General features: G+C 36.7%; 1 protein-coding gene across 1 annotated transcript in view; it reads right to left on the minus strand.

Moving 5' to 3' along the window:
• The window catches only part of LOC107661357 (solute carrier family 22 member 23), a 24,766-nt gene extending 14,306 nt beyond the window's left edge, over positions 1–10,460 (minus strand). Inside the window, exon 1 of the mRNA XM_016450882.1 lies at positions 10,076–10,460. The gene's annotated coding sequence lies outside the window, so the exon portion shown is untranslated. The remainder of the gene's footprint in view (positions 1–10,075) is intronic.
• Between the last annotated feature and the right edge of the window lie 6 nt (positions 10,461–10,466).

Here is a 10,466-nt window from a genome sequence, read left to right on the forward strand (position 1 = left end):
TGTTTTGTGATAATATTTTCATGTCAATTAAGCACATTTCTCACCACTTAATATCATTCTCTCCTTCGAAAAAAAAAACTTAATTTTTATTACTGCAGTGTGTAAAAATAAATAGATTTATTGAAATTATAAAATATGTGGACATAATTGTAATATTTATTATTTTTTAATTCATGCTGATTTAAATTAACTTGTATTAGAGTATTTTTATTGTAATACAGTACAAAAAAATTTAATATAAAGATTTTTGTTGTTGTTTTGAGATATTATTTTCATGTCAATTAAGTACATTTCTTACCTTCATAAAAATCTATTTTTATTACTGTAATGTGTGAAAATAAATGCATTTATTAAAACTATACAATGTTTATACATGATGTTAATATGTGTTATATTTTATATATAATTATGTTAGTTTAAATTCTTGTATTCGAGTATTTTTATCGTAATACAGTAAAAACATTTTGTGAATTAAAACTGAGAATAATGAGAATTAGAACATAGACTGCTATTTCACCCTAAAAACAAAATAAAAATATAAATATGTTTTGTTTTGTGATAATTTTGTGATAATGTGACGATTTTCATGTCAGTTAAGCACAGTTCTCACTAATTATCACCAAAAAAAAAAAAAAAAAAAGAATTTGTATTGCTGCAGTGTGTAAAAATAAATGCATTTATCGAAATGATAAAATATTAATATATAATGGTGGTATTTGTTACATTTTATGCTGATTTAAATTCTTGTATTTAAAGTATTTTTATTGTACAGTAATAGCAGTTAGTGAATTACAATAATAATAATTAGAATTAGATCATTACAACAATGAAAATTTGGTGGTGAAATGTTCTCATATACCATGAAAATAATGCCACAATGCAACAAATAGGCTTCATTTTCTTAGTGCAAAATATAATTCATTTCTAATTTCTTTTCAGATGGAAAAAGAAAGAGAAAACCCATGCTCTGTAAGTATACAAGCACAAAAGAAACAGAGCCTAAAATACAAAGTGCATTCAACAAAACTCCTGCATGACTCACTCCACAATGCCGTGTTTGCGGCATTGAAACGTGACAATTACAATAACAAATTTGATTAGAAATTGCACTGCTGAGTTCACAAAGACCAATAAACGTCACTAAAGCTAGAAGTGAACAGATATCTCTCCTGCAGTGTTGTCACATCCTCAAATGGACCAGAATGCTTCATTAGCATTTGTTTGCGCGGCCGGCGGCATGAATGAAGCTCTTTAACACACTCCATGAAGACACTAGGCTATCGGTGTGAGAAAGGTCACACACTCACAGCAGGTCATCAGGACATCAGGCGTCCGTCTATTCAGCCAAAGACTCCAAGAAAAACATCCAAACAGGAACTCTGTCCTGGAACGCACAGCATTATCTCAGACTCACAGATAAACTACTGAGTTTGGAGGAAAGCTTTTGCTTGTTGGGTCTGAAATCACGGAGGCTTCTTTCGCCACGGGATAAAACAAATATATATTATTGTGACTTTTTAGCTCACAATTCAGGCTTTTTCTCTTGCAATTCTGAGGAAAGTCACAATTTGGAAAAAATAAACTCACAATTAATGTATATCTCTCAATTCTGAGTTTATATCTCAATTCTGAGTTTATATCTCTCAATGCTGAGTTTATACCTCAATTCTGAGTTTATATCTCTCAATGCTGAGTTTATACCTCAATTCTGAGTTTATATCTCTCAATGCTGAGTTTATACCTCAATTCTGAGTTTATATCTCTCAATGCTGAGTTTATACCTCAATTCTGAGTTTATATCTCTCAATGCTGAGTTTATACCTCAATTCTGAGTTTATATCTCTCAATGCTGAGTTTATACCTCAATTCTGAGTTTATATCTCTCAATGCTGAGTTTATACCTCAATTCTGAGTTTATATCTCTCAATGCTGAGTTTATACCTCAATTCTGAGTTTATATCTCTCAATGCTGAGTTTATACCTCAATTCTGAGTTTATATCTCTCAATGCTGAGTTTATACCTCAATTCTGAGTTTATATCTCTCAATGCTGAGTTTATACCTCAATTCTGAGTTTATATCTCTCAATGCTGAGTTTATACCTCAATTCTGAGTTTATATCTCTCAATGCTGAGTTTATACCTCAATTCTGAGTTTATATCTCTCAATGCTGAGTTTATACCTCAATTCTGAGTTTATATCTCTCAATGCTGAGTTTATACCTCAATTCTGAGTTTATATCTCTCAATGCTGAGTTTATACCTCAATTCTGAGTTTATATCTCTCAATGCTGAGTTTATACCTCAATTCTGAGTTTATATCTCTCAATGCTGAGTTTATACCTCAATTCTGAGTTTATATCTCTCAATGCTGAGTTTATACCTCAATTCTGAGTTTATATCTCTCAATGCTGAGTTTATACCTCAATTCTGAGTTTATATCTCTCAATGCTGAGTTTATACCTCAATTCTGAGTTTATATCTCTCAATGCTGAGTTTATACCTCAATTCTGAGTTTATATCTCTCAATGCTGAGTTTATACCTCAATTCTGAGTTTATATCTCTCAATGCTGAGTTTATACCTCAATTCTGAGTTTATATCTCTCAATGCTGAGTTTATACCTCAATTCTGAGTTTATATCTCTCAATGCTGAGTTTATACCTCAATTCTGAGTTTATATCTCTCAATGCTGAGTTTATACCTCAATTCTGAGTTTATATCTCTCAATGCTGAGTTTATACCTCAATTCTGAGTTTATATCTCTCAATGCTGAGTTTATACCTCAATTCTGAGTTTATATCTCTCAATGCTGAGTTTATACCTCAATTCTGAGTTTATATCTCTCAATGCTGAGTTTATACCTCAATTCTGAGTTTATATCTCTCAATGCTGAGTTTATACCTCAATTCTGAGTTTATATCTCTCAATGCTGAGTTTATACCTCAATTCTGAGTTTATATCTCTCAATGCTGAGTTTATACCTCAATTCTGAGTTTATATCTCTCAATGCTGAGTTTATACCTCAATTCTGAGTTTATATCTCTCAATGCTGAGTTTATACCTCAATTCTGAGTTTATATCTCTCAATGCTGAGTTTATACCTCAATTCTGAGTTTATATCTCTCAATGCTGAGTTTATACCTCAATTCTGAGTTTATATCTCTCAATGCTGAGTTTATACCTCAATTCTGAGTTTATATCTCTCAATGCTGAGTTTATACCTCAATTCTGAGTTTATATCTCTCAATGCTGAGTTTATACCTCAATTCTGAGTTTATATCTCTCAATGCTGAGTTTATACCTCAATTCTGAGTTTATATCTCTCAATGCTGAGTTTATACCTCAATTCTGAGTTTATATCTCTCAATGCTGAGTTTATACCTCAATTCTGAGTTTATATCTCTCAATGCTGAGTTTATACCTCAATTCTGAGTTTATATCTCTCAATGCTGAGTTTATACCTCAATTCTGAGTTTATATCTCTCAATGCTGAGTTTATACCTCAATTCTGAGTTTATATCTCTCAATGCTGAGTTTATACCTCAATTCTGAGTTTATATCTCTCAATGCTGAGTTTATACCTCAATTCTGAGTTTATATCTCTCAATGCTGAGTTTATACCTCAATTCTGAGTTTATATCTCTCAATGCTGAGTTTATACCTCAATTCTGAGTTTATATCTCTCAATGCTGAGTTTATACCTCAATTCTGAGTTTATATCTCTCAATGCTGAGTTTATACCTCAATTCTGAGTTTATATCTCTCAATGCTGAGTTTATACCTCAATTCTGAGTTTATATCTCTCAATGCTGAGTTTATACCTCAATTCTGAGTTTATATCTCTCAATGCTGAGTTTATACCTCAATTCTGAGTTTATATCTCTCAATGCTGAGTTTATACCTCAATTCTGAGTTTATATCTCTCAATGCTGAGTTTATACCTCAATTCTGAGTTTATATCTCTCAATGCTGAGTTTATACCTCAATTCTGAGTTTATATCTCTCAATGCTGAGTTTATACCTCAATTCTGAGTTTATATCTCTCAATGCTGAGTTTATACCTCAATTCTGAGTTTATATCTCTCAATGCTGAGTTTATACCTCAATTCTGAGTTTATATCTCTCAATGCTGAGTTTATACCTCAATTCTGAGTTTATATCTCTCAATGCTGAGTTTATACCTCAATTCTGAGTTTATATCTCTCAATGCTGAGTTTATACCTCAATTCTGAGTTTATATCTCTCAATGCTGAGTTTATACCTCAATTCTGAGTTTATATCTCTCAATGCTGAGTTTATACCTCAATTCTGAGTTTATATCTCTCAATGCTGAGTTTATACCTCAATTCTGAGTTTATATCTCTCAATTCTGAGTTTATATCTCTCAATTCTGAGTTTATATCTCACAATTCTGAGTTTATACCTCAATTCTGAGTTTATATCTCTCAATTCTCAGTTTATATCTCTCAATTCTCTCAATTCTGAGTTTATATCTCAATTCTGAGTTTATATCTCTCAATTCTGAGTTTATATCTCAATTCTAAGTTTATATCTCAATTGTGAGTTTATATCCTGCAATCCTGTGATAATTCTGAGATAATAATGAGACAAGAGACTGTATAGGAACTAATTCTGCGTGAGATTCACATGCGGCGTTCATAGATGTTTATCTGGAGTCTCAGCAGCGCAAATGCAAATCTCACAGGAGTTTCCAGGATGAGGTTTCTCAGACTGTGACTTTTTAGACTGTTTTTGCAATCTGACCGTCTGTATAAACATTTTTTTCAGACTTTAAGAAGGAGCGTGCTGACATTAGTTGTCGGGCCTCAGCATTATCTCTCTGTCTGTTGGGGTGAGCATTTAAACACTTATCTGCTCCAGTCTGGAGGGTCTGACACTGAATTATCAGTCTGATATGCATACTGTATGTGAAGTGATATGCTCACAAACCCAGTGACACTGCTGGTTAAATACCTAATTTACATAACCATCAGTGTTCAATGCAACCTTTCAATTCCTTGATCAAACACCCGATTCAGTAAAACCTTGCTAATTATATGTAAATCTGCAATGTGCATCAAATAATCAGCTGACTTCATGCTAAACATTTACAAATTCAGTGTGCATCTTCAGTCATTTCAGTGCATGCTTGGTAAGGCCTCAGCTGAAATCAAACCCTCCATGTGATTTAATCTGATTTCCCATCAGGAGTAGATGGTTTCCTAGTAAACACATCATGCACAGTATGCAGTATGCATCCATCAATCATTTTAGATCCTTTATTTTCCCTGTGCATTGCATAGATTTCTCTGTAAAAGGAAATGAAGGACTAGTTCACCCACAAAATTTAAATTCTGCCGTCTTTTATCAGTCTGTCATTGGAAGCACTGAGGTCTGTCATTCCAGATAAACACAAGATGCATGTTAAAAATGTTCAATTGGCTTGCTCATTTGCAATGTATTGCCAAGCACTTGCATATATATGTTTGTGGCCTGATGCTGTTGAGCTCCAAAATAACAAAAAAAGAAAGAAAGCACACATAAAAGTAATGTCATAAAATGATGGAAGCCCATTTCCGTCTTGAGTATGAGATTAAAATGTCAATTATGAGATAAAATGATTGCATAAAATGCCATAATTATAAAACAAAGTTAAAATTATTAGAAATATTAAAAAGTCAAAATTAGGAGACTGAAAAGTCATAATTTTGACATAAAAAGTCATAATTAAGACATAATTTAGACGTCAAAATTATGACAATAATTATAGTAAAGTTTACGTCTTTTGTCATAATTGACTTTTTGTCATAAATGACTTAGTATGTCATAACTTTGACTCATGTCAAAATTATGATTTTAGTATGTCATAAATTTGCATTCTTATGTCATAATTTTGACTTTTTTTCCTCATAATTTTGACTTTATATCTACAGCCCAATTTGGTGTTTGCAAACAGTGATGATGTTTTTTGTGGGCGGAGTCTATCTGGTGGCTAAAAATGACAGATTTAAAGTAGCAGTCTACGGAAGCCATGGAATAAAAGAAGAAAAAAGCTCATTTTGAGATTATATTTAAAAATTCTGACTTTTTTCTCGCAATTCCGAGATTATATCTCACAATTCTGATAAGAAAAATCAGTTTATACGTTTATAATCCTATCTTCAGAATTGGCAAACTTGCAATTGTTGAGTTAAATTAAGTTATAATGTTCGAACTAGGCTATAAACGTGCATTTGTGAGAAAAAAAGTCAGAATTGTGAGATAAAAGGAAAATGTTATAGGTTTAAATAGTAGCTATTTCATGCTGTAACTGCAGGGCTAATACAATATGACCCCTATGAACTGCATATGTGAATATTATGTAGAGCTATTGTTTACATCAAATTTATGCTTTAAAAGTAGGGTAATCATAGCAGGTTTCATCCATATCTGTCCGTTTAAACGTCTGCGTTTAGCTTCAAATGGCGTCTTTGTCACCCCGATTCTAACATCCAAAAGCACAACAATACATTTGTATTTTACCCGTTTCCCTCCACTTGTTCCCAGTGTTTTTCTGCCGCAGCTGCAAGTGACGTAACTGTGACGTCTACTCCAAATTGGTCTATTATGTATTTTTATGTCAGAATTATTACATTTTATGCCATAATTACGATTTACCAAAACATGAATGGGCTTCCATTCAAAAATTCAGTTGTGTGATTTTGGCAGCTCAACCGCCCCAGTCCCCATTCACTTCCATTGTACAGAAAAGAGCAGCGTGAACATTCGGTTAAACCTCTTTTTTTTGTATTCCAGGGATAAAAAGAAAGTAGTACGGGTTTGGAAGGACACGAGGGTGAGTAAATACGACACATACTGACCGATGACGGAATTTTCATTTTTAGGTGAACTATTCCTTTAAATGGTAGATTTCCATCCGCCGGAGGGAATCCTTTCCAAGGGCATCCATCAGAGCATCTTACCTTGGTGACCACATTCTGCTGCAGTCCCGACTGCAGCTCGAACCGCCACTCGGAGCACACGCACGCCGTAACGTTGCTGCTCTCGGCGCCGGCGGCGGCGTCGTTCCCGGTCGCGATCAGATCGAAAATATCCCGACCCGAACTCGTCCTGTTCTGATACGGACGGACGCACTTCCTGTCCGGCTGGCCGAGCAGAAAGTGGTCCGAGAACTGGCTGAACGAGATGAGGAACGCCGGGATCCACGTCAGAGCCACCAGGCGCCGCTGGTACCTCCCGAACCCCCCGAGGACCGGCAGAACCACCGTGTCCACCTGCGACAGCCGCTTGTGCGGTTCAGACTGCGACACATTGCCGTTCTCCGCCGGTGGGTTGAGCCCGTCCAGCTGAACCTAATTTTGACATAAAAAGTCATAATTAAGACATAATTTAGACGTCAAAATTATGACAATAATTATAGTAAAGTTTACGTCTTTTGTCATAATTGACTTTTTGTCATAAATGACTTAGTATGTCATAACTTTGACTCATGTCAAAATTATGATTTTAGTATGTCATAAATTTGCATTCTTATGTCATAATTTTGACTTTTTTTCCTCATAATTTTGACTTTATATCTACAGCCCAATTTGGTGTTTGCAAACAGTGATGATGTTTTTTATGGGCGGAGTCTATCTGGTGGCTAAAAATGACAGATTTAAAGTAGCAGTCTACGGAAGCCATGGAATAAAAGAAGAAAAAAGCTCATTTTGAGATTATATTTAAAAATTCTGACTTTTTTCTCGCAATTCCGAGATTATATCTCACAATTCTGATAAGAAAAATCAGTTTATACGTTTATAATCCTATCTTCAGAATTGGCAAACTTGCAATTGTTGAGTTAAATTAAGTTATAATGTTCGAACTAGGCTATAAACGTGCATTTGTGAGAAAAAAAGTCAGAATTGTGAGATAAAAGGAAAATGTTATAGGTTTAAATAGTAGCTATTTCATGCTGTAACTGCAGGGCTAATACAATATTATGTAGAGCTACATCAAATTTATGCTTTAAAAGTAGGGTAATCATAGCAGGTTTCATCCATATCTGTCCTCTGTCCGCGTCTGCGTTTAGCTTCAAATGGCGTCTTTGACGACAGTATTATATAAAAATTATTTGCATTCCGATTCTGACATCCAAAGACACAACAAGCCGCAGCTGCGTAACTGTGACGTCTACTCCAAATTGGTCTATTATGTATTTTTATGTCAGAATTATTACTTATTACATCATAATTACGATTTACCAAAACATGAATGGGCTTCCATTCAAAAATTCAGTTGTGTGATTTTGGCAGCTCAACCGCCCCAGTCCCCATTCACTTCCATTGTACAGAAAAGAGCAGCGTGAACATTCGGTTAAACCTCTTTTTTTTGTATTCCAGGGATAAAAAGAAAGTAGTACGGGTTTGGAAGGACACGAGGGTGAGTAAATACGACACATACTGACCGATGACGGAATTTTCATTTTTAGGTGAACTATTCCTTTAAATGGTAGATTTCCATCCGCCGGAGGGAATCCTTTCCAAGGGCATCCATCAGAGCATCTTACCTTGGTGACCACATTCTGCTGCAGTCCCGACTGCAGCTCGAACCGCCACTCGGAGCACACGCACGCCGTAACGTTGCTGCTCTCGGCGCCGGCGGCGGCGTCGTTCCCGGTCGCGATCAGATCGAAAATATCCCGACCCGAACTCGTCCTGTTCTGATACGGACGGACGCACTTCCTGTCCGGCTGGCCGAGCAGAAAGTGGTCCGAGAACTGGCTGAACGAGATGAGGAACGCCGGGATCCACGTCAGAGCCACCAGGCGCCGCTGGTACCTCCCGAACCCCCCGAGGACCGGCAGAACCACCGTGTCCACCTGCGACAGCCGCTTGTGCGGTTCAGACTGCGACACATTGCCGTTCTCCGCCGGTGGGTTGAGCCCGTCCAGCTGAACCATAACTTTGACTCATGTCAAAATTATGATTTTAGTATGTCATAAATTTGCATTCTTATGTCATAATTTTGACTTTTTTTCCTCATAATTTTGACTTTATATCTACAGCCCAATTTGGTGTTTGCAAACAGTGATGATGTTTTTTGTGGGCGGAGTCTATCTGGTGGCTAAAAATGACAGATTTAAAGTAGCAGTCTACGGAAGCCATGGAATAAAAGAAGAAAAAAGCTCATTTTGAGATTATATTTAAAAATTCTGACTTTTTTCTCGCAATTCCGAGATTATATCTCACAATTCTGATAAGAAAAATCAGTTTATACGTTTATAATCCTATCTTCAGAATTGGCAAACTTGCAATTGTTGAGTTAAATTAAGTTATAATGTTCGAACTAGGCTATAAACGTGCATTTGTGAGAAAAAAAGTCAGAATTGTGAGATAAAAGGAAAATGTTATAGGTTTAAATAGTAGCTATTTCATGCTGTAACTGCAGGGCTAATACAATATGACCCCTATGAACTGCATATGTGAATATTATGTAGAGCTATTGTTTACATCAAATTTATGCTTTAAAAGTAGGGTAATCATAGCAGGTTTCATCCATATCTGTCCGTTTAAACGTCTGCGTTTAGCTTCAAATGGCGTCTTTGTCACCCCGATTCTAACATCCAAAAGCACAACAATACATTTGTATTTTACCCGTTTCCCTCCACTTGTTCCCAGTGTTTTTCTGCCGCAGCTGCAAGTGACGTAACTGTGACGTCTACTCCAAATTGGTCTATTATGTATTTTTATGTCAGAATTATTACATTTTATGCCATAATTACGATTTACCAAAACATGAATGGGCTTCCATTCAAAAATTCAGTTGTGTGATTTTGGCAGCTCAACCGCCCCAGTCCCCATTCACTTCCATTGTACAGAAAAGAGCAGCGTGAACATTCGGTTAAACCTCTTTTTTTTGTATTCCAGGGATAAAAAGAAAGTAGTACGGGTTTGGAAGGACACGAGGGTGAGTAAATACGACACATACTGACCGATGACGGAATTTTCATTTTTAGGTGAACTATTCCTTTAAATGGTAGATTTCCATCCGCCGGAGGGAATCCTTTCCAAGGGCATCCATCAGAGCATCTTACCTTGGTGACCACATTCTGCTGCAGTCCCGACTGCAGCTCGAACCGCCACTCGGAGCACACGCACGCCGTAACGTTGCTGCTCTCGGCGCCGGCGGCGGCGTCGTTCCCGGTCGCGATCAGATCGAAAATATCCCGACCCGAACTCGTCCTGTTCTGATACGGACGGACGCACTTCCTGTCCGGCTGGCCGAGCAGAAAGTGGTCCGAGAACTGGCTGAACGAGATGAGGAACGCCGGGATCCACGTCAGAGCCACCAGGCGCCGCTGGTACCTCCCGAACCCCCCGAGGACCGGCAGAACCACCGTGTCCACCTGCGACAGCCGCTTGTGCGGTTCAGACTGCGACACATTGCCGTTCTCCGCCGGTGGGTTGAGCCCGTCCAGCTGAACC

This window comes from Sinocyclocheilus anshuiensis, unplaced genomic scaffold (genome assembly GCF_001515605.1).
Source record: "Sinocyclocheilus anshuiensis isolate Anshui unplaced genomic scaffold, SAMN03320099.WGS_v1.1 scaffold595, whole genome shotgun sequence".
Classification (NCBI taxonomy): Eukaryota; Metazoa; Chordata; class Actinopteri; order Cypriniformes; family Cyprinidae; genus Sinocyclocheilus; species Sinocyclocheilus anshuiensis.